The sequence below is a fragment of the Hordeum vulgare genome, chromosome 6H (genome assembly GCF_904849725.1).
Source record: "Hordeum vulgare subsp. vulgare chromosome 6H, MorexV3_pseudomolecules_assembly, whole genome shotgun sequence".
Lineage (NCBI taxonomy): Eukaryota > Viridiplantae > Streptophyta > Magnoliopsida > Poales > Poaceae > Hordeum > Hordeum vulgare.
Genome location: NC_058523.1, coordinates 355,383,289 through 355,409,839, shown reverse-complemented (window position 1 = coordinate 355,409,839; position 26,551 = coordinate 355,383,289). Strand labels below are relative to the sequence as shown.

At 43.2% G+C, this 26,551-nt stretch overlaps 1 long non-coding RNA gene across 3 annotated transcripts; it reads right to left on the bottom strand.

The window, feature by feature from the left end:
- Positions 1 to 1,913: 1,913 nt before the first annotated feature.
- On the bottom strand, positions 1,914 to 25,064 carry LOC123406013. 3 transcript variants are annotated; one of them, XR_006611997.1, is made up of 3 exons: positions 24,080 to 24,982; positions 23,854 to 23,955; positions 1,914 to 2,416 (listed from the first exon to the last, which is right to left on the bottom strand). It is a non-coding gene; the product is annotated as an uncharacterized LOC123406013 (long non-coding RNA). The 3 variants fall into 3 exon arrangements; XR_006611996.1 differs by lacking the exon at positions 1,914 to 2,416 and having other exon boundaries at positions 23,452 to 23,955; positions 24,080 to 24,202; positions 24,292 to 24,980; XR_006611995.1 differs by lacking the exon at positions 1,914 to 2,416 and having other exon boundaries at positions 23,452 to 23,955; positions 24,080 to 25,064.
- Between the last annotated feature and the right edge of the window lie 1,487 nt (positions 25,065 to 26,551).

The window sequence follows — 26,551 nt, the reverse complement described above, 5'->3', positions numbered from 1 at the left end:
GTCGGTTTCCCATGTGTGTACACACTTGCATGCACGCGCGGCACACGCACGGAACGAGCACGCGTGAACCCAGACCGACGGCACAGAGCTTGCTGCGCTGAAACGTCGCGGCCTGGCTATTGATGTCGCTTTCGGTTTCCCATGCATGTGTACGCAACCACATGTATGCTCCCCTCTCCGATGCCACTCAACACCGCCCGCTCATTACTTCCACTCGATGTAAAACACATCGCACTAGGGCTATTTAAACCACCTATCATCTTCCTCCTCCTCACTCATCCTCTCCCATCAGCATCTAGACCCTCTGCATCCTCTTCTCACCACCACAAACAACCCCAAAACCAGGCCGCCGCAGCGATGAACGGGTCACCCTTCTACAGCGGGAAAACCATCCGCTTTCCCCCCACCGTGCTAAAGAAGCTCTACGCCGTCGAGGTGTACGTCTTGAACACACTCCGTGTGTGGGCGGTGTCAAGATGGAGGGGCGCAAGGGAATTCACCAACACCTTCCTTGCGCTTGGATTCGACCACCTCCCTCGGGGATCTCCAAGGATGTACCGAGTTGAGGAGGTCACCCACAACGGGGTTGTGGTTTCTATCCTTGCCCACTTCACCAACTCCATCGATGCGTTCTACCTCCTCGATCGTGTGTTTTGGTGTGTTTGTGAGTTCATCGCTTTCACCACCCACAACATCTTCACAGACTACACCAACATCTTACCCATCGCGAAGTGCGTGCATGCTCTATCCTACCCCATCGACAACACCCCGGAGGATCAGTGAAGGGTGCTTGGAGGAGGAGCGAGGTGGAGGAAGAGCGAGGAGGATCAAGGAAGGCAGACTATCTATCTATGTTTTTTTATCTAAATCTGTCTATCTATGTTTTTGTTATGTTGTTTACAAGTTGTAAGCTCCGGGCTTGGTTGCCCCCCCCCCGAACTATCTATGTTATGTGTCTTTCCATTATGGTACTATGGTGCACCATTATCTTCCCCACCGCGGGATGCATACACACTATGAGATCAAAATATGGCCCCACTCTAATTGCTTCCACGTCTCCTTGTTTCTTATTTTACAAATCTCTATCATCAAGGGGTTAACGCAGCCATTGATTGCCCAAACTCAATTAGGACTGTAATACCTATTAACATGACAACATAAAATCAACAAATCTTTTAAAGTTAATAACATAAGATTATAAAATAACAAACATATATAAAGAGCAACCTTGGATTGCACGAATGAGCCAAATAATGAAAGGGGGTACTATATAAATATATGGGAACTCCCACCTATGAACATGACGATAATTAAAATCAGCAAGCAATATACATCAATAATACTCAAATGATGATCAAGAAAGCTAAAAGATGCCATTGTGTATACTCATATCTTCTTCCGTAGCAATAGGAGGTAGCAACAACATCAGCAAGTAAATTTACGTCACAAAAATAAATAAGCAGCAAGACAACGGTATCAACAAGCAATTTTATTTAAAAAATAGCATCCTTACCAAGCACTTTTATCCAACTATTACATGAGTACAATATACGTCCACTACCTATATGAATGGATCAACGATACATCAAGGCACGAGCGATGCTGAAGGACGATACTTCGGGGATACTCGTATCACCATGTTTTTCTTTTATTTTTAAATTGAAAAAAATCAATACTTTGGAAATACATGTATCGAAGCCGTATCTGGCGTATCGAAGTATCGAGGAAGTATTCAACGGCGATACACAGATTTCTGAGGTATCGGTGCTTCATAGTATAAAACAGGGATGGTGCCCCTACGCGGGTGGGCTGGTCTCTATTGGGGCCTGGTTATTTTCTCATGGCCCAACATCTATTCAGCAGCAAGATATTTTTTACTAGAAACTGAATTTGGGGGTGTGCACTCTGTTAACTCAAGAAGAAGACCAGAGCATGAACATTGAATATTCCCTGCGAATAACATGAAAAATGTCGCACACGGGCTTGCTTCGATTCAATTACATGAACTTGGCATGACACACAAATCGCACCCTATGCCCTGACAGACCTAAATGCCCCCTCTAATGATGGATGAACAACAAGTAAAACAAAAACAGAGCATTGATACAACAATAAAACCCTCCTTCCATGAAATTTGCTTGCTTCTGCAAATCGATCATCTCCATTAGATTTTTCTTGATCTTCTTTAGTTCCCCGATCAGTTCAGACTCCAAGTGCAGTTCAGCATTGCGCGCATGCCTCGCCATTGGCACGACTCTGCCTGTCCCTCTGTCCGAGCTCCCAAATTCTCCATCTGCGGTACCCCACCGAAATTAAGCTCCTAGGTTGCAGCCCCGCTCGAATCAATGTAGCCCTCGAACTGAATAATCTCAACATATTCATCCATCCACTCGAAATGGGTGCATTACTTCAGGATCTGAAAACAACAATATGAACCCTAAATTCCAAATTCGAGGGAAAAACAAAATATGGAGAAATCTGAGCAAACAGTAGTGAAAGAACGAGCTAAGAAATGAGATATAACCTTGCCATCACTTCCTGCCATTGTTTTGCTGAAGCACTTCACAAATTCCTACCCAAGATTTCCATTATCATCAATCCTAGTGACCAGCCATTTTAGAGGCTCCGGGCATGGGCAGTCAGGGCACCTTGTGAGCGGCACTGGACCATACTGACGCCATTTTGAGTTCATGGTGGAGGAGGTGAACATGTGCACTAGGTCACTGGAGAAGAGGAAGAATAGGGAAAGGGGAAGCAATGGACGGCGGCGGGCGGACGGGCACAGGCGGTCGTCTCTTCTAGATGCGAAGAGATGGGTCCCGCGCTTAGTGGACAAGTGGTGGGTCCCATGCTTACATGGATAAGTTGTGGGTCCAAGCCCTAAGACACGTTTCACCTGATGCACTGACAAGTGGGCCGTAACTAGATGGACTGCCAAGTAGGGTCCGTGGTTACGTGGATAAGTTGTGGGTCCAGCCCCTAACAGTTAATGAGGGCATCAGTTCAGATTAAGGGCCATGTCGTGTGTGGGCTATTTCCTCGCTTAAAAGTGTCGCGCCAAGGCAATACGAATGAAAGACGTCTCATTTCTTCCAATTCACGTGAAAGATGTCGCACAAGAGCTATCGACCCACGTCTAATATGAGAAAACATTAATTTGATTAATCCTAGTAGTTCCTCTCCTTATGGATCTTACAAAATAATAAATGGTGTTTTTTCGTAATAACGTGACATCAATGGGATATAATGGTTGCAACTTTAGATTTATAATGGGTTGGAAAAGAGAGGAGGGGTGGGAGAAGCTGAGTAAATTGTAGATTTGTACCTAGGTGTAGTACATGATCTAACAAATTTTGCAAGAGAATGGGTGGGCTAGACATTAATATGTATCTATGGACAAATATTACTACTAGTAAGGTACAGGTATATTTCACGTGTGAACTTAGATAACCGAAGTCGAATGTGTATTGCCATGCCACTTTATAACATGCAAAACATATGAGTTTGAAGTCATATATACCTAACATATATATAAGATGTAGATTTAATCCTCGTAGTTATACAGCTAACAGTAATACAACTCTAAGGTATATACAACTCAAATCTCATCTGACATATATCCAAAACATTTGTTTCTAGTATATTGAAAAACAAAAATACTTTACGAAAGCGCTATTATAGGCTTGAAATGAAAGAAAAAATATAAAGAGAAATTGAATAGCATTTTTTTAAAGAGAATTCGTGGAAGCGTCTACCACACAGAGAAGTGTCTATGATTTGAAGTTTGTATGTTAAAGTAAAGAGGGCAGTAATTTATTTAGAAGGAAAATTGAAAGATCAAAGTATAGAACATTCGACAAAGGAGAAGTACTTGTTTATTTTTTAGTTTTGTGCATCAACCATGGAACTTCTAGATAGTACATCTGGAGTGAAGAGGATATCCAATGGCCAAACGTCACTAGTAGAAAATGGGTCTTTCGGTCGGAGCACAAAAGACCATTAGCCCCGGTTCAAATTAAAACCAAAACCAATGCTAGGCATTGGTCCCGGTTCAGTTCATCTCATTAGTCTCGGAGCACAAAATATCCAGTGACTACCACGTGGCATGCCGCGGAGCATTAGTCCCGGTTTGTGGCCAAAACCAGGACCAAATGGTAGGCTATTAGTCCCGGTTTTAGACAAAAACCGGGACAAAAGTGTTGCCTATATATACCCTCGCCCCTGCCACCCTCTCCTCTATTTTTTGGCTGTTGAGGTGTGCATGCCATGCTCTTGCCACTCTTCTAGTTCATGCATATGAGTTGTTCGATTTAATGCCCGAACCACACTACTTAAGCTTTCTCCTCTCCAAGCTCGACCTCCAAGCTCCATTTTTCTCAATATTTCTCTAGGTTTGGTCATGCACCAACTACACAAGTGTTCTAAAAAGTTATCTACTTCATCCTTTCATCTCTCACTGCTTGTTTAGCTCATTTCAAATGCTCTAAAAGTAGAGTGGTTTGTGGGTTTTAGTGCAGGAGTGTGTGTGTGAGTTATTTTGTTTTAGATGCAAAATTTGAGCTCAAATTAACTTATTAGAGTCTGCACATGTGTAGGGTGCCGTCTCGTGCCCCTCCTCACTGTTGTCGATCGCCCGCATCGATCTCGTCGCGAGGACCAACGTGGTGAGCCTCTTGTTCTTGTCTTCTTTTTAAAAGAAAAAAAATCTTACTTGTATGATTCAGATAGATACTTGTATAAATTACTTACTTTCATTATTTTTTATATTATATAGTGCGATGGTTTTGGTATCCGCCTTCGTCGGCCCTCGTCCTATCTATGATTTGGATGTGGTATATATTATCTTTTATAACTATTTGTTTTATTTAGTGTTTATGAAAATTATGACCAACGTGACATATATTTTTTAAACTAGGAGGTATGTGAACTGGAAATTCCCACCCACATAGAAATTCTGGTCGAGAAGTTAAATTTGGTTGAAAAGGAAAACAATTACTTGAAGAAAAAATTGAAAATAATTGAGGAGAAGAATATGGAACTGGAGTTGCATGTTGCCGATGTCGTCGATGATCGCAAGATGAAGATGGATGCGATGCGGTTGAAGATGGATGCAATGCACTTGAAGATGGATGAAATGTACTTGAAGATTAGGAATATGAGAAAATATGCCATTGATAAAGAGGCTTGGGATCATTATGCTGTTGGGTCAATTGTTACCTTAGTTGCGATTTTGATCGCATTTGTTGCTGCATTTAAATGTTTTACATAGTTGTATGTTGTTTTATGAGAGAATTTTATGTATTTATTTTTGCAATAATAACATTTGATCACTATTGTACTTTGGTTTTAATGTGATGATGAACTTGCATTAATTTGGTCATTTCTCTATTCATGATGTTCTGCAATGGTTTTTTGATATACTTAATTTCATAATACAGATAAACCGTCAATGGATTACGGTGACTAATGCCCGAGTCACATTTAAGTTCACACAAAATGGTATCCTCGACCGAGGATAGCAACCTTATCCTTTTCATCTCTAATTGATATACAAATATTGCATGTGTTAATGTACGGTGGTCATTTCACTATTCATGTATGATGCCAGACCGATGCATGGAAGCGATGGATGTACGGCGAACGACGCAGTTCTAGATTTATTGCAGGCCTGCAGAAATTTATCGATGTGGCTGAGGCAAACAAAGTGGATAATTTTATGCCTTGTCCGTGTGTTGGGTGTCGAAATGTGAAGGAGTACTCTAGCTCGAAAACCATTCATCTCCACTTGCTTCAGAGAGGTTTCATGCCCACACATTATTGTTGGAACATGCACGGAGAAAGAGGGGTTAGGATGGAAGACGATGAAGAATAAGATGATGATGACAACTATCCTACGTTCACTGAAGAATACAGTGATACTACAATGGAAGACAATGAAGAAGAAGGAGGTGAAGAACAACCAGCATCAGATGAGCCCGCTGATGGTCTTGGTCGGGTCATTTCTGATGCAAAGAGAGAATGCGATATAGAAAAGGCGAAAATAAAATTGGAGGCCATGCTAAAGGATCATAAAAAGTTGTTGTAGCCAAATTGCGAAGATGGCAGCACAAAGCTCGGTACCACACTGGAACTTTTGAAACGGAAGGCATAAACTGGTTTATCTGACAAGGGATTTGAGAAATTACTGAAAATATTGAAGCCGAAGCTTCCAAAGGATAAAAAATTTCCTGAGACTACGTACGAAGCAAAGAAGGCTATCTGCCCTCTTGGATTAGATGTGCAGAACATACATGCATGCATTAATGACTGCATCCTATACCGCGGTGAGAAGTACGAGAATATGGATAAATGCCCGGTATGCACTGCATGTCATACAAGATCACACAGGATGACCCTGGTGATGTTAAGGGCGATGACGAGCCCCAGGAAGAAGGTTCCTGCTAAGGTTATGTGGTATGCTCCTATAATACCCGGTTGAAACGTCTGTTCAGAAACAATGAGCATGCCAAGTTGATGCGATGGCACAAAGACGAGCGTAAGAAAGACGGGAAAAAGTTGAGACACCTCGCAGATGGGTCGCTGTGGAGGAAAATCGAGAGGGAGTGGTCGGACTTTGCAGATAACCCAAGGAACTTATGGCTTGGTCTAAGTACAGACGGCATGAATCCTTTTGGGGAGCAGAGCTGCAGTCACGGCACATGGCTCGTGACTCTATGTATCTACAACCTTCCTCCTTGGTTGTGCATCAAGCGGAAGTTCATTATGATGTCAGTGCTCATCCAAGGACCGAAGCAACCCGGCAATGACATTGATGTGTACCTAAGGCCATTAGTTGATGAACTTTTGTAGTTGTGGGCCAAACCAGGTGTACGTGTGTGGGATGAGCACAAACAACAGGAATTTGACCTACGAGCATTGTTGTTTGTAACCATCAATGATTGGCCTACCCTTAGTAACATTTCAGAACAATCAAACAAGGGATACAATGCATGCATGCACTGTTTAGATAAGACTAAAGATACATATTTGAAAAAATCTAAGAAGGTTGTCTACCTGGGGTGTCATCAATTTCCTCCGACCAATCATCCCGTAAGAAAGAAAGGCAAGCATTTCAACGGTGAGGCAGATCACCGGAAGAAGCCTAACCTCCCTATTGGTGATTAGTTATTGGCTATGGTCAAGGATTTGGATCAAACAGTAATATTTGGAAAGGGTCCTGGCGGTCAATATGTTCCGAAAGACGACGTTACCGGACACGTGCCCATGTGGAAAAAGAAATCTTTATTTTGGGAGCTACCCTATTGGAAACACATAGAGGTTCGGTCTTCAATCGACGTGATGCACGTGACGAAGAATCTTTGCCTGAACCTGCTAGGCTTCCTGGGCGTGTATGGGAAGACAAAAGATACAACAGAAGCACGGGAGGACCAGCAACGTATGAAAGACCCATACGACAAGAAGACTGATAAAGTGCGTCAATCTTAAGCAGCTACGCTCTTACCAAAGCAGAGAAGGAAATCTTTTTTGAATGCCTGAGCAGTATGAAGGTCCCCGCTGGCTTCTCGTCAAATATAAAGGGAATAATAAATATGACAGGGAAAAATTCAAGACCCCGAAGTCTCATGATTGCCACGTGATTATGAGGCAGTTGCTTCCGGTTGCATTGAGGGGCTTCTACGGGAAAAATGTTCGATTACCCATTGTGAAGCTATGTGCATTCCTCAATGCAATATATCAGAATGTAATCGATTGAGAATGTCTGGAAAGGCTACAGAAGGATGTGGTCCAATGTCTTGTCAGTTTTGAGTTGGTGTTCCCCCCGTCCTTCAATATTATGACGCATCTCCTGGTTCACCTAGTCGACCAGATTTCCATTCTCAGTCATGTATTTCTACACAATATGTTCCCCTTCGAGAGGTTCATGGGAGTCTTAAAGAAATATGTTCATAACCGTGCTAGGCAAGAAGGAAGCATCTCCAAGGGTTATGGAACAGAGGAGGTCATTGAGTTCTGTGTACACTTTCTTCCTGACCTTAAGCCAATTCGTGTTCCTGAATCGCGGCATGAGGGGAGACTGAGTGGAAAAGACACACTAGGCAAGAAAGCAGTGATATGTAGGTACGGGCATTCTTTCACTCAAGCACACTACACAGTTCTAAAAAGTTCCCAGGGAAGGCTATCTCCTAGATTGAAGAAAAACACATGGATACTTTTGGCACTTGGTTGCGAGCACGTCTCATTAATGACAACATTGTTGGAGATCAACTCTACTTGTTGGTCGCGTCACCTTCTTCGACTATACTACATTTCCAAGGATACGAGATAAACGAGAATACATTTTACATGACCGCCCAAGATAAAAAGAGCACCAACCAAAGCAGTGGTGTCCGCTATGATGTGACAGACGAGAATGGGAAAAAGGACACATACTATGGTTACATAGAGGAGATATGGGAACTTGACTACGGACCTACTTTAAAGGTCCCTTTGTTTCGGTGTAGTTGGGTGAACATGAATGGAGAAGCGGTAAAGGTAGACCAGTTGTACGGAATGACAACAGTTGATCTCAACTATCTTGGTTACAGAGATGAGCCATTCGTCCTAGCCAATGATGTGGCTCAGGTTTTCTACATAAAAGACATGTCCTCCAGACTGAAATAAAACAAGAAAATGAATACATCGGACGATGAGAGAAAGCGTCACATAGTTTTTTCAAGGAAAAGAAACATCATGGAGATCAAGGACAAGACAGACATGTCAGCAGATTATAATAAGTTTGATGAAATTCCGCCCTTCATAGTGAGAATTGACCCAAGCATCACGTTAAATAATGAAGATGATCCATGGTTACAGCCAAAGCGATCATAGGCAAGGGATCGAAATATAAATCTATGTAATGTTTTAAACTTTATGTGATGTGTACTAATGTATTAAACTTTATGTGATGTGTACTGATGATTCTTCGAAAGAAATTGTTGAAAATTTGTGATGTGACTTTGAATGGTGCATTTTGAACATACAAAAAGTATGGAGTTTAAATCAGTTCAAAAAATGAAATCCCTTTGTAACAGATGAGTTCTCATTCGAAACTCTGATACTTCGAAAGAGATTCTCCGTTTTATACACGAAGTGCATCCAGTTTTTGTCCTAACCCTCTAAACTTTTTAGCACATGCTATGTGAGTGAAATGATGATACCATGCCAACTTTCAACATTCTCAGAGTTCATTTATAGTGCTTTTTCAATTTCAGGGTCAATTAGCTCAAAAACAAATAAGTAAATGCACGAAAAATACCAAATGAAGTCGGAAATTATTGAAAATTTGTGATGTGCCTTTGAATGGTGCACTTTGAACACACAAAAAGTATGGAGTTCAAATAAGTTTAAAAAAAGTGAAATCCATTTGTAACAAATGAGTTCTCGTTCCAAACCCTAATACTTCGAAAGAGATTGTCCGTTTTGTACACGAAGTGCATCTAGATTTTGTTGCAAACCTCTCAACTTTTTAGCACATCCTATGTGGGTGAAATGATGATACCATGCCAACTTTCAACATTTTCAGAGTTAATTTGTAGTGCTTTTCAATTTCAGGGTCAATTAGCTCAAAAACAAATAATTAAATGCATGAAAAATATCAAATGAAGTGAGAAATTGTTGAAAATTTATGATGTCAACTAAAAAGAATCAACTAAAATATTAACTAAAAATAATGAACTAAAATTATCAAACTGTTTTATTTGTCAAAAGAATCAAGTAAAACATTAACTAAAAAGAAACAAAAAATATCAACTCAAAACAATCTTCATAAAGTTTTTTTGTTAAAATCTTAAATGGAAAACTAAAATAAAAGAGAAAAAAATCTTTAATTGCAAAGAATTAAAATATAAACTAGGACTAAAAATTATTAAAGTAAAAAAATGCCGCCTATTGGTCCATCACGGCCTCCATACGACTAGAAACCTAACTGACATGTGGGCCAGGATGCAGGCTCGCGGGGCTCAATAGGCAACGAGAGGAGAGTTAGGCCCACAGGCCTGCAATAGAGAGAAGCTCAAATGAGCTGGTGCGGTAGTGCTTCTAAAGCACTCTCAGCGCTCCTCGCTCGGCGAGGTGGGACTAAAGATTGCCCTACGCCGCGCCGGAGCCAGCCAGGCATTTACTCCCGGGTCGGGGCTCGAACCGGGACTAAAGACCCCTTTAGTCCCAGGTGGAGCCACGACCCGGGACTAAAGGCCCGTGCTTCCCACCTTTTGGGCTGCCGAAAAAGGGTCTAAAGCTCTACCTATATAAGCGGGAGTTGGAAATGTCCAACCCAAATCGCCGGTTCGATCTTTCTTCCTCCTCTCGCTCGCCTGCAGCACCGGACGAACTACTCGACGCCGCCAGGCTGCGCGCTGTCGCCGTCGCCCTGTCGTCCTACTCGCCATCGTTGTCGCCCTTCCGTCCTCCTATCGGCGTTGGACCTCCTCGCGCGCCCTCCTCCCCGTCGTCGACACCCTGCTACCGTCATGCTCGCCGGCGCCGGACCTCCTCACGCGCCCTCCTCCCCGGCGCTGGTGTCGCGCTCCTCCCCGCCTCTGACGCCCTCCTCTATCCAACATCCCATGTGGCCGGTGAGCCTCTCTCCTCTCCTCTCTCGATCGTCGACATGCTTATGTGCTTAATTGTTTTGTACGTATATAGATTCCTAATTAGTGTTTTGTAGATTATTGCTTAATTTTGCTATTGTATATGCTTAACTGTTATTTGTAGAATATTTCGTGAATTTAGGGTTAGGTAGGTTAGTGTTAAATAGGTTATTTGTGTTATTTGTCGGTCACAGTTAGTGTTAATTAATATGTTATTGTTAGTTTAGGGTTAAGTATGCATGTTTCTTTTATGTTAAGTAATTTAGTTTAGGGCCTTTTAGTTTAGGTCACAGTTAGTGTTTAAGCATATACAAATCTACAATCTACAAATATCACTTAAATCACTAAAAATATCACTTAAGCATATGCTTAAATGATATTTGTAGTGATTTAAGTGATATTTGTAAATTGTAGAATATTTGTAGATTGTAGATTGTATATGTTTAAGTGAATTTTCTTTTAGATGTAGGTTAAGCTAGAGAAAACAACATTGTTAGTGTTAATAATGGATTTGTCAAGAGTGCCCCATTATGTATGTGCACAAGTTGATTCAATCTTTTTTTGGTCTCATTTATGTAACCTAGCTAGCTAGATTCTATATGTGACGTTGTTGTCTGTCAAAGTATTGAAGAAATCCATGGCTTCATCATTACCTGGTACTAACAGACGCATGGCGCTATCAAGCTCTTGAAAGTTGTTTTGGAACGGAGTTCCTGATAGAATAAATCGTTTTTTGGTACGAAGTTCAGCAAAGTCCTTCCAAATAGTGATATTCGGATGGTTCTTTTTGAACTGCGTACCAAAAAGCTAACTATCCTATTCGGGATTCCGTTTCAAAACAACTTTGTAAAGCTTCATAGCATCATGCGTCTATTACTACTAGGTAATGATGAAGTCATGGTTTTCTTGTAGAAATACATGGCTTCATCATTACCTTGTAGTAACATACGCATGGCGCTATCAAGCTCTCGAAAGTTGTTTTGGAACGGAGTTCCTGATAGAATAATTCGTTTTTTGGTATGAAGTTTGGCAAAGTCCTTCCAAATAGGGATATTCGATTGGCTCTTTTTGAACTGCGTATCAAAAAGCTAATTATCCTATTCGGGATTCCGTTACAAAACAACTTTGTAAAACTTCATAGCATCATCCATCTATTACTACTAGGTAATGATGAAGTCATGGTTTTCATGAATAAATCCATGGCTTCATCATTACCTGGTAGTAACAGACGCATGGCGCTATCAAGCCCTTGAAAGTTGTTTTGGAACGGAGTTTATGATAGAATAATTTGTTTTTTGGTATGAAGTTCAGCAAGGTCCTTCCAAATATCGATATTCGAATGGCTCTTTTTGAACCGCGTACCAAAAAGCTAATTATCCTATTCGGGATTCTGTTACAAAACATATTTGTAAAGCTTCATAGCATCATGCGCCTATTAATATTATGTTAGATGAAGTCATGGTTTTCTTGGATCCTTTGACAGTAGACAATATGACATATAGAAGGATAGATGAGATCAGAAAAAATATAAATAATTTTCTACACATCCAGAACGTCGCCATTTTGTTAAATTCCTTAAAGGTTAAGAGAATCCATTAGACATATTTTAGAGTACAGATTCACTCATTTTGAGATTCACTCATTTTTCTCCGTATGTAGTTTTCTGATGAAATCTTTAAAAGGTCTTATATTTTGGAACGGAGGGAGTAGAAGTTTAGAAAAGTTTATTAAATAGTAGAAATTTAAATAGTAGGACATACGATGCCCGACCCGCATCCTCGTCGTCGACTGGGCTCCGCCGGGCTGGCAGTGCGAGGAGTTACCTTCCGGGGCGCGCACCTTGGTGAGGAACCGGGCTCCCGTCATCGACCCGAAGCTTCTTTGATGGTGATCGCGGGGGCCACTTTCGGTGCCTAGGTTGCCAGCCCCCGAGGAGGAGGTACGTTGCCGTGTCAGGGAGGAGGACGAGCACGTCCGTCGCTACATGAAGGCGTTGGATGCCAGGTTCTCCAGTACCTGGCAAGTTCTTCAGGGATCTCACCCGAGCTATGATCCGGTGATAGTCCCTGCACATGGGTGTCCACCGCCTGCGCCTCATTACAACGATGGCTCTTTGTTGGTTGATCAGTTATATATTATTCGATGTATTAGTGTATTCGAGAGAAGTATTATTTATGTATTCCAGATTATATATTCGATAATATTAAGTGGATTATTCGATGATGCATTAATTAAGTGGATTATTCGATGTATATAAGCGGGAGTTTTAGTTGTTAGTTAATTTAGTTCCTTATGTTTAATTAATTTGTAGATACTATGGATCCAATACACGGCAGAGACGAATATCAGGAAGACGTGATGCATGGTGTCATCCGCGGGGATGGTATTTTAGTTTGCGATGTCGATGTCACCAATCAGTTTCTGAACGAGTCCGACGAGGGAGATGAGTCTCTCAACACACCAGGTAGAAGCTTCGGTGAGGTAGACGCCCACGCCTCGGATGAGGGAGGAATCGGCGGCTCCAATGAGGAAGAAGCCGACGAGGGAGAAGTCGACCGCTTCGTCGAGGTGCATATATATATTAATAAATTAACCCTCTGCTATATACATATATTAACTCTTTATTTTAGTGTCACACCCCTAGATTGTGGTTTGTAGTTAGTTGCATCAGTGAGCATTCATGCATGCATTCAAATCAACTTAATACAATGGGGATGATCTACAATTGGGAAGTGATCAAAACCCCAATGATTTGAAAAATTGACAACAAGGCAATAAATATTAATACCTTAAAAGGGACTAAGAAAATGTTCCAAATACTTGGTAAAATAGTGACATAAAACAAATTTGTCAAACCAAAATTTGAAGTCACAGAAACATTTTGAAATGGATTTTTGATTTGACTAAATAGCTATTTGGAATGGAATTAATTTGATTCCTTCGATTTTAGAGTTTCAAAAATGTTGAAACTATTATGTGGCATTGCTTAATTTTATCACTGTCACATAACACTAATTTAGGGTTTTATAAAATATCTAAACATTTTACTTTAAAACCTAAACCTAAATGCCAGAAAGAAATAAAAACAGAAAAAGAAAAAGACAGAGAAGAACTTACATGTCGCCACTCCAGGCCCAACCAACCAGGGGGGTCCCCTGTCGTCTCCCTCCTCTTCCCAGAAGGCAGAGGAGAAGCAGGGGACGGCGAGCTCGCCAGGGCGCCACCTCCTCCCTGCCTACCTGTCCATCCTAGCCAGCGTGATGCCTCCCCCGTGCCTTGCTTTTCCTCCTCCCTCGAACCCCTCTGCCTCATCCATTCCTCCTTCTCCCCCTCTGCTCTTCTTCCTCCCGCCATGGCCGAGCTCTGCTTGAGCTCACCGGCGTCTTTCCGACCGCAGCGAAGGCCCCCTGAGCAGCCCATTCTCTCCACCACGACGAGTACCTCCTCCATGCCGAAGGAATCAAGCCCGGAGGCCCCCTGTCATCGCCTCACCGCCATCTTCTCCACCTCCGGCCGCCGGACCTTCCTCGTCGATTCGCGCCAAACAAAGTGTCCCCGAGCTCGCCGTCTGCTCCAATCGAATCCCTGTGAGCTCCGGATCCGTTTCCCCCTTGCCTCATCGCCGTTCCCCTCTCCTAGCACCCCGTGCCACCGGAGTTCGAAGCTCCTGCCGCCGGCCATGGCGCCGTCGTGGCTAGAGCCACCTAGGGCCGCTGCCGAGCACCTCCCTGTGGTCTCCACGCCCGCAGGAAGCCGTAGCCATCTTCTACTCACTCTTCCGTGCCCCGTGGCCTCGATCCCCACCGTGGCCGAACTCCGGCGACCGCCCCGCTCGTCGCCTCCGTTGCTCCAGGCCACCTCAGAGCTCCAAATCGGCTGGAATGGATGCGGGCGAGTCCCATCTCCATGTAGGTAGCTTCTGCCGCTCGCATGGTCGCCGGAGGGTGATTTCCGATCACCTCCGCCATCTCGGACCTCACCGGCGTCGAGCCGCTGGTGGGACTGACCCTGTCGACCAAGGGTTTGACTCCCCTGAGTCACAGACAGGTGGGGCCCAGTCCTGTTTAAATTAAGTCAATCACAAAAACTAACTAATCAGATTAATTAAACCTAAAGACTCACTGACTAGTGGGCCCAGACCCTAATTAGGAATAAAAGATTAAAATTAAACTCTTTTTAAAACTTGTGTCACTCACTAGTGGGCCCTGGCTGTCAGGTTTGACCTAGCCGGCCAGTTGACCTGCTGACGTCAGTGGTGATGCAATAATAGTATTTTCTGTTTATAAAATTATTCCAGAAAATGCCTAAGACTTGCAAAAATCATAGAAATTAAAATATAACTCGGATGAAAATAATTTATATATAAAAAAGTATCAGAAAAATCCAAGGAATCTGATTATGGCATTTTCATGTATGTTTGAAAAAGTTAACAACACCAAATAGGCAAAATGATGAATAGGGTAAGTTTAATAAATAGTTTGGAGTTGGAAATTGATACTTATTTTAATTCCACTTCAATTACTATGCTCAACATTAGTCAATGCAAATCAGTACCTCAAAATACTAACTCCATACATGTTGGAATAATTTGTTATGAGCATCAGGTCAAATCAATTAAAAGGCTACCCGGGGAAATACCCGGCTTGAAGTGATGTTTGGATCCTAATTCAAACCCAGCTGCACCTTAAGAAATGATAGCCACATTAGCCCTTCCACCTTTCATTTCATGTCTTGAGCATGCATCATAGTGTTGCATTTCCGTGAAGTAATTGTTGTTCTTTCTTGTTTGCCGGTGTTGTTCCCCCTCGCTAAACGATGTTTCCGACGATGTGATCGTTGACATTGATGAACACTCATTGCTATCTTCAGACGTGTCAGGCAAGCAAACCCCCCTTGAGCATATTGAAATAAACCCACTCTCTCGCTCCTGCTCTCTTTTACTGCATTAGGACAAACACGATTCAACTGTGCATGTTATCGGTAGTTGAACCCATTCCTCTGCATGACCTGATTTTGTCACAGTAAATAGTTGAAACCACTTAGCATGAGTAGCAACTGCTTGAGCCTTGTTGTGCTTACTCATCCATGCTTGTTTACAATGCCTGCTATGCTTAGAGTCGTGTCGGGTCTGATCCATCTGGATGATGAATCGGAATGGTTGTGATCATGTTCTACAGTGTGAGAGTAAAGGTGTGAATCTGATTTGGTAAAGATAGCGATGAGAGGCCATGTAGGAGTACATGGCGGGTTCTCTCATTGGGACCGTCCTTAAGAACTGAGTTCTGTGTATGTTATCCAAGACAAGATACTACCATGCATTGGGCCCTGAAATATGACCCCGCTCAGCTTATTAATTGCCTAGATCTCTGTCCAGGAGTTGCAATTAGTTTCTGGTGTTTGTACGAAAAGTGTTGGCGGCCGTGTTTAGCTCTGCCCGACGGGGTAGGCTTCACTACGGTAGATACACAGTGGCACGGTGTACCAAGTGGCACCCGAATGGTGGGCTTGGGAACCCTGCGCGCATCGTTTGGGGCCGTAGAGGAAACCTCGGCCCGACTTCCTTGCGGGTTCAGTCTCAAATAGGCGATAAACCTGGACTAGGGTCTTGTGTGGTTAACGGTCGTGGCCGACACCCACGCCAGTGCTTCCGCTTGAAGGTTGCCGAGATGCATGACGAGCATATGGTGCTAAGTGGTGGGAGCATGTGTGAAGAAGTATACCCCTGCAGGGTGATTCAATCTGTTCGAATAGCCGCGTCCTCGGTTATGGACTACTTGGAAACATTACGTGGTACATAGACAATTTAAATGGATACTCTAAAACATGCAAGATAAGTGTGAGTGCTATGGAAGGCCTTCTCGTAGGGAGACGAGAGTGAATCCATAGTAGGGTATTGAATTGGTGAATATGTGGACTCGTGTGCGCTATCCCACCTCAAAGAAAGAACTTATAGTCGTAGTACAGGTTAGCCAAGAGTCAAAGCTGGCTTGCTGCAATCAAACCACACAATCCTTCCATTGAAACATGATGCATATGTTGATAGTTCTGATGTAAGTCTTGCTGAGTACCTTTGTACTCACGGTTGCTTTATTTATGTTTTGCAGAGAAGATTTAGTCTCATTAAGGTTTCTACGCGACGTGTTCGGTGTTGACCGGAATAGCTTGGGAATCCCAGACAGAGGTCTGGCTCCTTTGGTAGGGTCGTAGTAGCTTTTCAGGCTCTTCCAGCCACTTTTAGTAGATGTCTGTACCCAGACATGAATTGCTTCCGCTTGTTGTTTGTATGACTTGAGTGTCGGGTCACGAGACCCCTGTTTGTAATATCATATTATGTTGACTCTTATGAGTCTTTAATAAATGCTTGAGTCATAGAGTTATGTTGTGATGCCATGTTGTATCTACACATATCGTGCATAATGTTTGTATGTTTGAAATGCATTATATGTGTGGGATTCGACACCTAGTTGTTTGCCTTTAGTAGTACTCTTTACAGGGAAATGCCTCTTTGTGCTTCCATCGAGCCTTGGTAGCTTGCTACTGCTCGGAACACGTTGATTGACCGGCATGTATCCTTCTTTGCTGCTGTGTCTGTCCCCTCGGGGAAATGTCACGCGATGTAATGGAGTCCTTGTAGCTTGCTACGACTCGTCTACACACGCTGATGACCGACACCTCCTTTGCTTGGTTATGTATGCCTGTCCCTGTACGGTTGTACCGCTGGGGTTTATAACTAGTCATGTCGACCCGGGTTCTTTGTCGAATGAACGCTAGCAACATATTCATATACGTGAGCCAAAAGACGTAAATGGTCCTGGCCAAGGTAAGGTGGCAGCCGTGGAGTTTACCGTGCGTGAGGCCGCAAAGTGATGTGATGTGTTACAGGCTAGGTTCTTATGACTCAGGATCGGGGTCCTGACATTTAGCCCTCCAGATCGAGCAAAACTTCAGTACGGACAAAATGAGGCCCAACCAAGAAGCTGGATGACGGTGAGCGATACAGGATCGAAACAGTCTCAAATGTCGGGCAACCAATTGCTCCTACAGATGTAAAGCAGAAGTTTGTGAAAGCGTCAGAGTTGTTGTTAGGGACCACATCCATATCACCACTCGAGAATGTATTAAGCCAAGGGAGAAAGATGTCTCATATGTCGGCACAACAGCCAAAGAAAACCTTTGGACAAAGCTCATGCTTCATTTCACCCTGTCGGCGCCAGAGGTGGATCTAGATGAGGAGGAGCCAAATGAGGAGGAAATGAAGATGCGAAAAGAGGCCCTAGAGAAAAAAGTCAAGGAGTGGGCTCTTAAGAAGATGGCCGATCTATTCACGGGCTAGAAAAAAAGATTGCACCAGGAATTTATCTTGAAAGATAAGACTCCAGATTTCGTTCACGGCTATGAGAAGATAAAAGCCTACTGGGCCGAATTTGTGGCATACAAGAAATCGGAGGACGCCTTGAAAAAGTGTGCAACAAATAAGATGAATGCAGGTAAGAGGAAGTACCACCATATTATGGGGCGTGGTGGCTACGGCGGTAAGATGGCTAAGTGAGAAGCACTTGAGGCATCATTTATGGAAAAAAATATAACTCCAGAGCCCTTAAGATGGCTCGAACGGGGAAGAAACTGATTTTACGTGCATGGGGGCTTGTTGGACAAAGAAGGGAAGGCAATATATAACAAAAGACACAAAGATAATCCCCTATCCATCGAGGACATTAGACGTGCAGTACAAGATGTTGAAGAGGGACGGATCGTTCCCGATCGAGAGAAGGACGAGCTCACACGCACCCTTGGGAATAAGGAACACAAAGGGCGAGCACGAGGCGTACCAGGCTCCCCGTCGTGGATGCTTGCGTTTTTCGAGGAAAGGAAGAGATTTCCCGATAGAAGCCATCAGAGGAGAAATGAAAAAGAGACACGTGATAAAGCGACTGAGGCTGATCGGCTGCATAATCTAGAAGAAACAGTAAAGCGGCTGCAGCAGGATCAAATCGACAGACAGCAAGGTAGCGGCCAATCTCAGCGGCTCATGATAGAAGCTGCATCAAATCGGAAAATCAACGTCGCTTCCACGCAGCTCCAGGATGATGGTGATGATGCACTGACGACGGATCCTCCTCGTCTCTACCAAGTGGCTGATATCACAGAGAGCACACCTTGTGAGCTAAAGGTGAAATTTACTAACTTAAGGTTGACGGTGGCGGTCGGCATGGCCATACCAATTGGACATAATCCAACTTGGCATTGCTCTCCGGTTCCAGAAGGGTGCGTTGTCGTCGCGGTGGATGAAATGATCAACGGTTATGAGGAGCTGAAGCTCGACCACCCTGCAGGTGAAGATAGGGATTTGACTCAACTTGGAGAAGTCAAGAAACAAACTGTTGTATGGCCAAAGCAGGACATCTTGCTTCCAAATTGGATGCCAAGGCCACCGACTCCTCATAGCAGCAATTCTTCTTCTCCTCCACCTCACCAGTGTCTAGCGCAATCGTTGTCTTCGTCGCGTCACCAGTCTCCAGCGCAGTCGTCTCCACCGCCGCATCAGCCGTCTCCACCGCCCCGTCAGCCATCTCCGTCCACTAAGGATCAGGGGAAAAAAGCTGAAACGTACCACCGCTAATAGTGGCGGCAGAAAGGGGTTTCGATCACCGAAACATAAGTTGTCGCTCCTCTCAAAAGTACCTCATAAGCATATGGATAAGAGACCTTGGGACTATACTGGAGAGGACAATATTAAGAGGGCAGACGCCCAGCATCAACATTGGAAGATTGAGACGGCTAACAAGAAGAAGCCGGAAGAGGCAGAGTTCCCGGCCACCCCAGAAGATCACGATGCTTGCGTGAAAATGCTGAAAACCCTTGCAGATCCCTCGCCACCGTTGCCAGCAGACTATGAACGCTCTATTCTCAAGTCGGCTCAGGCAAAAAAGCAGAGGTTGAAGAGTAGTACGTCCAGCGGAAAATCAGTTGCCCAGCTCGGACAACAAAAAACCAATCGTTCCCCCGCTCAAAGTGTATTCCAATACAAAGATGTGCTCGAGCGGAGCTGCGGTTGAGCGGAGGAATGATGAAAACAGCTGGTATCGATCCGGAGTTTGTTGCATTATACAGAGAAGCGCCAAGGCTCAAGGCATGTCTATTGATGAGTACTTAAACCATTTGCAGAATTCGCAGACATAACATGCGTGTACTAGTACAGGGCTCCTCTCGTCAAACCTGAGTTAGTCAACGAGGTAACAACAAAAATACGAAGATTGCATGACTGGTACATGCAACCATGTGCTGAACAGCAAAACTGGATCTACCTTGCATATAAAGACGAGCATTTCAGGACTGGACAAGGCATGCTAATGATTGAATTCGATGAATTATTTCAGTTGTACAAACAAGACGCCCTCGAAAAATCTATCATCACTGCCTATTGTTTGTAAGTATTATTAATTTATGTCATTAAGTCTTACTCAGCTTGTTTTTGCAGTATAATCTTACTCATCACTATATTAATTTTGCAGAATGAAGATTTTCGAATGCAAAAGAGGACAACTCTATGACAATGGGTTCACTGACCCATATTACATTCATCACCAAAGTCTCGCAACGAAGCCACGCGAGACAGAGTAACTTGATACAAGGGTTAAGGTTTTCTGGTACCAAAAGGGAAATACTATTTCCTTACAACTTCAAGTGAGTGTTACTACACACATTTTATTTTTGCTTACTCGATGTTATTATAAGTGTATAATTGATTCGTTATGCGTGCGCAGGTTCCACTTTATTTTGGTAATCATTGTACCTGACGAGGGACAAGTAATAGTCATGTACCCGGAACGCACACCCCTCAATGAACGGGCGAACATGCAGAAATGCCTCCAAAGATAATTTCAATCATTATGACACTATCGGCAACTTCTCGTTCATTTCCCGATAGCAAGGAATTAATATAGAACTCCTTTATTCATTTTCTTTTCCTGACAGGGCTTGGTAACGGTTCACCGCCAAAGCTCGAGGCATTTGGAAGTCGGAGCTTACATTTAAAAAAATAGATGTAAGTAACTACTAGCTAGTCCGCACATATCTTTATTCTAGTTTTAATATCATTATAATTCTTGATTATGTTTTTGATTGAACTCTTTTCTCGTAAAATGCTTGAGGGAGGAAGACGAGAACAATTTACGTGGATACTATCTTTGCGAGTTCATTCACAAGACGACCCATGAGATAGGCAAAAACTGGAACATAAAAAAGGAAGTACGATAAATAATACTCACAACTTCATTTTATTACCGTGAATTGTGTTCGTTTTCCTTGATATATATATCTACCCCTTCTTTAAATTAGATCAAACGGTTACAGGACGGTCTTCTACTACAGGAACATGTACGAGCAATTGAAGAGAAAATTATCGGATTCTTAGATGCAGAGGTCGTAAATGTCAAGGAAGAATACTATTGCCCGTTGATGCAATTGATATGAAATGATATAGTATAAAAACACGCATATATGTGCATGTAACTCGTGTCTACATTTTGTAATATGTTCAACAAAGCACGACGAATGAGATGATGTAATATATTCGTGGCGATGATGTGCAATATAGTCGTCCCTTTATTGTTGTGTATGTACCATCCAATTTAATGTAAAACAAGAATTAAAAAATGCCCAAAACAAATAAATGAAAAAATAGGAGGCAGCAAAATAGCCGCATCCAATTTAATACAAAACCCTAAACCCTAAAAGTGCTTAAAAAAAGCAGCGAAAAAATAGCCCCGGTTCATAATACGAACCAGTACTAATACCCCTTCCCCCCTCGCTTCCAGCCCCACCACGTGAAAGGTCATTAGCCCCGATTAGCCCCAGTTTAGGACCGAACGGGGCTAGCATTAGTCCTAGTTGATTATCAACCGAACCAAAGCTATAGACCTTTTTTCTACTAGTGCGTGCTCAGATTGCCACATCTCTACCATCGGATTGGCCTCATCAAACAACTAACATTTGAGCTGTTCGTACAGCACATGGTGTTATAAATATAGTTTTCAGTTGATTATTAAATTGACTATAAATAATGTGAGAATGAGATAAACCGAGTTGCCGGCTTTATTGTTAGCCATGCATGCTCGGAAATACAACCATTACAATAGTGTATATATTTAGGAGTAAGTATCATAGGCTACTATAATACTCCCTTCGTTCCGAAATACTTGTCCTAAAAGTAGATGTATCTAGACTTATTTTAGTTATAGATACATCCATTTTATATATTTATAGGACAAGTATTTCCGGACGGAGGGAGTATGATACTAACCTATGCGATTACTCGCAAGGTCCGTACCTCCCCACTATCCAATCTCAACGGCCTTTAATAACAAGGATTTCCATATAAATTTTGAAGGATTAGAAGATATTTTTTCTATGTTGGTTGTTTGATTCATAGGATCTCTCACTACTACTTACCATATGATTTCAAGCATCCACTCAAGCCTATTTGAAAGAAACCTTTGTTTTTCCTATATAATACAATGAAACAGTCTAAAATCATGTAGGATTGAGATGACTATGAAATTCCAATTCTATGTTTTCTCTATCTCCGTGTTTTTAGAATCCTGTGAATCAAAGAGTCCCTTAATTTCGCATGTTGTCCTGTGTGCAAGAGTGCTAGTATACCAGATATTCCTAAGCGAGGAAAGACGTATAAACAGAACACCATTACACAAGCCGGTCTGGCCAGCACAACAAACACACACGCCATACCGTGTCTCCAGTCACACTAGAATAACGCAGACCAGGGTTAATCCCGCGAATGGACGTGTGTGTAAATGTGAGCAGCGGCATGGGCAGTGTCAAGTCCCACAACTCTACTGTCCACCTCCACCATGAGGTGGCTCCATAGTTTATGAATAATGTGACATAGAAGACAATGAGTAGGAATATTTGTTTGTAATGATAATTTTTTTTTTGTTGAATAATTCAAAGGTGGCATATTGGCATGGTACCCACATAGCTATTTCTTTTGCGCAAGGACTTAATTACGTGGCGACTTGGAGGGATATATACTACAGATATAAAACAAAGTGAATAGAAGAAACAATCAAGCTTTCATATTAGATGGGAACTATGTCATATTGCGAACAAATACACGAGTATAGGGTAGCACAGAATGGTTCTTAATAAATTAACGACAAACTAAGAAATAGATGAGTAAAATGATGCATTTTAACAGAAAAAATTTGCATTTAACTACTGGAAAAATGTAGTTTCCTTTTGAGGTGGAAGAATTATATTGTTTCTCATTGGAATGACCAGTCCGTCAACTATGAGGTGCTTGTGATTAAATCGTTAATCCTAAAATATCTCATGCTGGGTGTCCCGGCATGCATTCAGCAGGGAGAGGATGCGTACAAGTTGTGAGTGTCTATGTTTGTATTGTTTTTCTCATTTCTCAAAAAATATATTCATGTACAATCATTATTACTTATTGTTTTCAATATGTTCTGTAGAAAGAACTGCATTATATGTTGAAAAAAAATACCTCATCTGTCCCATAATATAAGAGCATTGTTTACGCTAGGGTGTCAAAAACGCTCTTATATTGTGAAACGGAGGAAGTAACATTTTAGCGTTCCCTTTGATCTATATTTTGCCTTTCAAGAATAATCTAATGTCGTTACCATTGATCTCTATTTCTTGCATAGTGACCCTTTTGAATTATCGCCTCTATGATCAAACATCAAGCAAAAGTAAATCCTTGAGCGATAGAGGGACATTTCTAGATCTATCCCAAGGCTCGGGAATTCTTGTATTCTTGTTTTCACGTTATTTTTTCTTATTTTGGGCTTTAGTTGATCCGCATTAGACTAATTCATGGCTAATTTCCTAAACAAATTATGCAGTAAACACGGCAAAGTGTATCTCCACAAACCGAAAACTCGGCAAAAATCAACTGATCGGTGGATCCAGCTCCACACATGTGTTCAGAGGAAGAATCTAGCCTACGCGCGGCCGCTTTTCTTCCAGAAGATAAGCACGAGACGTCACCAATGGAACAGTGACGTGACCGACAATGACCTAGGTAGCAGTCCATACCCTTTACTCCAGCAGCAAGCAGCTGGCTATAGGAGACAAATATGTTACACCAAGCAATTACTTTGGACAGCGACGCCACGTGTAAGAAATTGAAGAACATCGGGACAGCATGTAGCGCAGCGCTGCGCGAGAAATCTGCAATTACCTGGCAAGCAAAGAGTCAAGTGGTAAGCAGATCTGAGTTATCGATCCATGCGCGCATTTGCCTCTACATCTTCCATCGCCGGCCTATTCTCAGTAGGTTGATCTGCCATGAACATTCCAGACTAACATAAGCGAAAGCAGTGATAATCAAAACATGTGATACTGTAGTGGATCTGACAAAAAATTACGGAGATCCATGCGATTCCGCTATGTTTTTTTTTTTTTACCTGGTTTCTCCAAGATCCAGATTCTTGGAACCAGCCAAAGCTGAATCAATCAGCGGCGCCGCAGTAAATGCCTTTTTACCTTCCCAAGGCCGGAGTGAGCAGCAGCGGGTAACGGTAAAATCCCTTGGAAAAGATGAGAGAATTTATCAAAGCAAAAGGGAGCATCTTCGTACCGAGGGAAAAAGGGAGGGAATCCGTGCGGGAAAGCGTACCCACGCGCGCGGCGCCGTACGCTCTAGCCTCCCAGAAATGGAAACTTGCAGAGAGCGGCATGAACACAGAATTGCGGGGTAGTTGTACGGCATACGATGACGCAAAAACGACGGCCGGCCTGTGCTGTGGACACGGCGGCGGTGTGCTGGCGCGCGCAGCCAGCCACGGCGAAGGCGGAAGGGAAGCGGGAGAGTGGATGACAGGAAGAGCAGTGAGCACGCGGCCGCGACGGCACACCCGGGCGGTGCCGTAACGGCCGGCCGTGTGCTCACTCTCTTCTGTCACCGCCCGGCGCCCGAACCGGTCCTTGCCGAGCTAAGCAGCCGCGCAGCGCGCCTTCAACGCACACCGCCGCCGCGGCCACCGCACGCGGCACGGACGCTGGCGTTCCTTGCGAGATCGATGGGGGAGATGGGAGGGGTGGGGAGAGTCGGATGTTGGGAGGCCGGATATATAGGCTGGGGGGTTGGGGGGAGGTAGCCGGGCACGCACGTGTTGGGCCCGCGGTTTGGCAGCGACGAGCGGAGAACGTGCAGCGCCGGAACATTCCGCAGCTTGCTGGCTGGCTGGCTAGGGTTTCCTACTCGATCCCGTCGCGCGCCAGAGAGCCGGGGTGGTTGGTTGCATCGATCTAGCGCATAACAAGGGCACGATCGAGCAATGGATCGATGGCGGCCGGCGCTGCGGACCGGACGCGGCCGCGGCCGCGCGCGCTAGCTAGGTAGCACGCTAGCTGCTAGCTGTCGCCGCGCAGCGCCAGATCGAATCGAGCTGCTAGCTAGCGGCGTCGGCCGCCCGGCGGCCAGGCTGGGTGGATGGATCGATGGCAGGCGTGCCTCGCCTCCTCGATCGTATTCGGCTCTTTCTAAAATCGGGCATGCGCGGCGCCGTGAGTGAAGGCGAGGGTAGGCGTGTGGGGTTCATCTCCTCGAAGCGATAAGCTGGGGGCATTAAAGGCGCGCCGGGGCCGGTGGCCCCTCGACACGACACGAGAGGCGAGGCCACCCCGCGATAAGATTTTTCCAAATCTTGCTCCCCTTTCCTTTTTCTTTACCACCAGCTTTGACTCCCCGCACAATCGAAATCCATCACCACAACCACAGCAGAGATGCCCACCCGTCTCAAGCGTCGCTGGAGCGCCAACAAGTGGCAATTTCAGCAACGCGCCTTCTTCTCATCGCCTCACGCACATGTTCGACGTGACATGGCTGCTCGGACAATTGTTGAGCCACCAGAGAGAGATGGAGTATATATGTTTTTATTTACTACTCCCTTCGTTTTAGTTTATAAGTCCGGCATATGTATTTAAGTCGTCAATTTGACCAACTTAATGAGAAACATATATTAAAAAAACATATCATTAGAAACTTTAGACATTCTATTTTTTAATGATATAATTTTTATGTTAAACAATATATTTTATATAAGTCAAATTGACGACCTATGTATACGCGCATGCCTTATAAACTGTGATGGAGGGATATGTATATTAGTTTTAACGTGGGTAGAAAATAATATGAACATTTACGATAAACATATTTATATGGCGTGAAAATATATACAACAATGAATCAATGGTATTGATTTGGTAGTGTATATGTTAATATATTTTTATATGAACTTGTTAAAAATATACCTTCTTCGTTCGTAAATATAAGTCTTTGAAGAGATTTTATTATTAACTACATATGGATATACGCGTGTCAAATATAGGCATATTTCACAGTGTAGATTTACTTATTTTATTTTGTATGTAGTTTGTATTGAAATCTCTAAAAGAATTTATATTTAAAAATAAAAGGAGTATAATTTTGACCATAAACAAAGCTAACATGCAGAATAAATAAAAACGGAGGGAGTACTTCATTTGTACCCAAAAGAAGAGACCTAATTTGTGTGCATATCAATAACGTGCTATTTTACAGATAATAGCGTCACAATAGCGTATTACGAGAGACAGGGCTACATTTTAGCAAATATGAATACTACATCATTAGTGGCATTGGTTAATCATGTAATAGCACTCAATTTTGATGCTACAAGTCGTAGTATTACATTCTTTTGTGCAAAATTCTGAAACAGAGGAAAGAACAGCCTAGCGGCCCAAAGTCACTCCTCAGCCGGCCAGATCCCATACATCTCTCATTCTCAGTCTCATACGTAATCCACGAGGCAAGGATACCCCAGTTTGCGTTCATCCCTATGTAGTTCCCATCTCAGCCAGGAGCAACGACGGTGGCGACTTGTCATGAGCGGCAA